Consider the following 4,792-nt stretch of genomic DNA (forward strand, 5'->3'; position numbering starts at 1 on the left):
AATCAATTAATTAAGTAGTAATGATTATGTTTTATTATTATTATAAAATTTAGGGTTAGGGTTTTATATTTTATTAATTAGTTTATTATTACTTTAATTAAAGTAATCATTAGTTAATTAATTAGAGTTTTAATTATTAGTGTTAAATTCCCCCTCATATATTATTAATAAGTAGTCGTGTCTTATAGTTGAGTCTTGTTTGCTAATTTCGTAATTTAAATAGTCTCGTGGGTTCGATATTCGGACTTACTTAGCTGTACTAGAGTCGATCGGTTCACTTGCCAGTTAGTAGTTTAAGTTAAGTTTAAGGGTCTAGAGTATTACTTAGTGTCTAGATTAGTATAATTGTAGTTAATAATTATATGACTACTTTTAGCACATCACCACACCTCCCTCGACTCAAAATATCCCTATCATAGTTGCCACTCCCATCTCGAGTGGCAAGTCGAAGAAGTCACCAGTGTTTCGAGATCCTATCCTCGATAAGATTAAATCATTGGAGGAAGCAAATAAGAATCGAGCCAAGCGTGAGCTCTTGTCGATCAAGATCATTAAGGATCAACAAGAAATCAACGAAGAAGTCACACGGCAACGTGACGCTCTGGCTAACCGTGTGGCTGAATTAGAAGAGCAGAGAGAGTTGGATCATGCTTTGATTGTGAGCTAGCGGGAATGGATTGAAAATTTGCAGAGAAGGATCAACAATCAACAAGACTTAGCAAATCAAAACTCTTTGAGAAACGCTGATCTACATGTTAAGAATGAAATGCTTCGATCAAAAATCTCTAGCAATGTGACGCTATGGCTAACCGTGTGGCTGAATTACAAGAGCAGAGAGAGTTGGATCATGCTTTGATTGTGAGCCAGGGAGAATGGATCAAAAATTTGCAGAGAAGGATCAACAATCAACAAGACTTAATAAATCGAAACTCTTTGAGAAACGATGATCTACATGTTGAGAATGAAATGCTTCGATCAAAAATCTCTGGGTTAGAGTCTGATCTTCCCTCCGCCTCAAACATTGCTAACAACTTTATGAGGGAATTGGACTCTACGCTTGATCGAGTATGGATAGGACTTTGAGCGTCTGAGCTCAAGAGTCAGTATGTTGGAGGGTGGATCTAGTTCTTCAAGGGACGTGGATACACTGATGGGTAAGAGTGTGAAGCTGCATGACATGATTGAGCAGCTTGAAGGTGAGATGGAAGATTAACGCAACACTCAAGGTCGTGTGAATGAGTCACTTGTCAACCACTAGCTTGCAGTTATGGAGGTGATGAGCTTGACTGATGAAGATGTGAACAACCTCAAGAACCACTTGATGGAGACTTTCCGTGGTTTTCTGCGTGTAAACGAGCCAAGGACTGAGCAGAGAAATAGACGACAAACAGCTCTTGCAAATCTAGTCGTTGATGCCGAGAGGGTCAGAGCTCAAGGAAACATACAAGGTTTCCTATACACTGGTGAAGCTAGGAAAGTTGCTGGTGAAGGTGGTTCAGGTGTGAAGGCCAGTGTTGATGAGTCTTCATAGGTTGTTGGAACCTTTGTAAGCACCGAACTTGTGGTTACTACTGCCCCCACAATTGGGCAGGTCAGTTCCACAAGTTCTCCACTTGTTGTACCTACCATAGGCGAACAAGTCAGTGCTACTGTTACAACTGCTTTGGTTCCATTTGTCCATCAACAATCTGTTGCTCAAAGAGGAGGTGGAGGTGATGAAAGTGGTGATGACGATGATGATGATGATGATAAGACTGATGATGATGATAAAAATGATGGTGATTACAATGATAATGAGGAAGATGAGACTGAAGATGATGATCATGACCACGAGTACGATAGTTTCAATGAACCTCGTGGTGGTAATGGTGGAAACGGTGATGACAGTGGTGATGGTAATGCCACTTGTGGGAATAAGGCGGCTGAAGAGGATCCTTCAAGTGAAGCAAAGAAAACTCGTGAGACTGACGCTGCAGTGGAGGCTGAAATTTCATCTATTATTAAGGTTTGTTCTGCTGTAGGTACCAGCTCACTAGTTCAAGAAGCCGTGGAGAATAGAGATGACAATGATGACGGAATAAACTACTCACCCAATCCGGACACTCCGGAGAGGGTTATTGAAGAACCCGTCACTCAAAAGTCTGTTGCAACTCCCATTGCCAAGCCTGCTCAATGAAGATCAAGAAAATGTATCAAATATTAAAGCGTGAGCAGAATGGCGAGCATGAGGTGGAGATCAAAGTTGTACCATGACTCCGATCCAATCCTCTATGCAAAGTGGCACAACGACAGAGCGGGTTGTATCGTGCAAATGGTCATTTGACGTATCTCACCTATAGAGATATGCACACTTTGTCGATCCTTGATATGAACTACTTTAGGAAAACTGTGGGTCGAGGTGAAGAAGAAATCCCAGTGGATGGATTGTTCAAGCGGTTTTTGAACCGCGAATAGAAGCGTGACTACCCGAAGTTCACTCTAAATCCGGGTAGGTCATACAAGTCAAAGGAGGTCAACCCATTCACCAAAAAGTCGTCTAAGGGACGAAGATACAAGACGCCTGAAGAGCATGGAGAACCAATCTTTCACAACATGCCCTTTGATGACGACTTCCTCTTTGAATTTTTTGCTTGGGAGTTTGACAATGTTCATAGTGAGGTCATTATTCACTTTGAAAGTACTCATGACCTCCGGCTCTTTGATGAACATGAACCAGCTGGGTTCGGAAGGGCTGACTTAATGAAGCTTCATGAGTCACCTTTATGTACGGTCGAATACGTTCGTCGAGACAATACCAATGCTACCGTCAGAAAATTCAACAAGTTTGTCCATCTTCTTGTTGAAAAGCAACATTTTCAAACCAACGACAATATCTTCGAGTATGAATCTAAGACCGACAGAAGACAGAAGCTAACGGAACAAATACCAAAGACTAGAGGGAGATTTTTAGGCCTATATTTTGATTAGTCTTTTGTATTTGTTTGTAATGTAACTTCTATGTATGTTAGCTAGTGGATTTTTGATTATTTGTATGTTTGGGCCCAAGACCATGTATTTTGGAGCCCAATGGGCCGTCAATAAATAGAAAGGTGCATGAGCACACACACTATATATAGTGTGTGTCACTAATGCATAAAAACCTTTTTTCATTTTCTCTATCTTATCCATAAGTTCAAACTCACTCTTCTATCCTCCCTTTCTAGCCTCATGGGACAATAATAACCAAATAAGATCCGAAATCTCGGTCCTCATTAGTGATTTCCGCTAGCTAGTGTAGAGGTGGATCTAAGTAGACTAGTTGTGTAGATCCAGTCAAGAGACTTACAGAGCTAATAGACTAATTATAACATAATTTAAGCCTGTGTAACATGCGAGCTAATAGACTAGTTATAAATAATTTAGAGCAAACTATTCTCATAGTATTTGTAAGAATATAAAGGAAGGATGAATAAGTTATTTTCTAAATTTATTTTAGTTTTAACAACTTTCATTTTGTTCTTGAAAGTTACTAATTGTATGATATAACATATGGACTATGACACTCCATGTAGGTGTCACATCATTTTGTTCTGTCTAGAAGGGAGATACCGAGCCATAGAAAATATTACACCTAAAATATCACTAAAGCATTTTGAAAGTCAATATTTCAATCACGGGGATGTTGAGATAAATTCAAATAGAAAGTGTTGGAAGAAACCAACTACAAGAGTCTTGAGTCAAGGGCACTTCTGATAATATTAGGGGGTGTTTGGCCTAGCTTTTACTTTTTGGTTTATGCTTATATCCTTACCCAAATAAGCTTTTTTAAATAAGCTAAAAAAACATCTTCAAACAAGCTTTTTTCAAATTAGCCTATATAAGCTAATAAGCTTAAGCTTAAAAAGCTAAACCAAACATCAAATTAAACTTATTTTGTAAAACAAAAGCTAAAAAGCTATAAGCTTTGTTAAAAAAGCTATGCCAAACACCCCCCTTAGTTGTTAGTTACAAGAGTATCGTATTATGCTTAAAGTTTGGTTTCGTTTATTTTAGGTTATTGCTATGATTTCGGTTTCCATTGAAAGTGATGAATAATACAACGTGCTCCGGTTATTTGTTAGGCCATGAAGTATACTCTAACCCCTACATAGGTTAAAATGATATGTCACTTTAAAGATGGATTAAACCACTCCCCACTTGTGTTAAGTGTGTTAAAAAAGCCCACGGGTTATGCTTTTAACGGGTTAAAATGAACAATATGTATTAATTATGTATTAATTACTAATTGATTTGTTATATTAATTAAGTGTTAAACGGGTTAAAGCATTTCTTTGGATGACATAGAGTGAAAGAGAAAAAAATGAGTGATGTGAAGCTTATATGAAATTAAGATGAGTTAGAGTATACCCCATGACCTTATCATTAAAGTCCAACCATTTCTACTTATTCAAAGAACAATGTTCTATAGTTAATAAATTATAACTTGTATATTAGAACTTCCCCATCTATTGTTGATATATTTCTTATGTTGTATTTATTGTTATAAATCATGCACACATGCATACCTGGTTATATATATAAGTACCAACTGGATCATTACATTCATCATGTGCAAACGATTTCGAAGCAATTTTAATAGGTGGACCATCATCAATGTCTTTAAACACAAAGCTACAAGAAACAAAGAAGTCCTAGAAGCACACCATTGACAACACAACATAGCAAATAAGCATAGCTACATACTTAATGTATTACAAACTCATAGTAATGCAAAGCTTAACTAAGTTCAAGACTTGTGTACAAGAAAATGCGA

This window comes from Bidens hawaiensis, unplaced genomic scaffold (assembly GCF_021521415.1).
Source record: "Bidens hawaiensis isolate Kalapana, Puna unplaced genomic scaffold, B.hawaiensis_p1.1 tig00419492_1, whole genome shotgun sequence".
Taxonomy (NCBI): Eukaryota; Viridiplantae; Streptophyta; class Magnoliopsida; order Asterales; family Asteraceae; genus Bidens; species Bidens hawaiensis.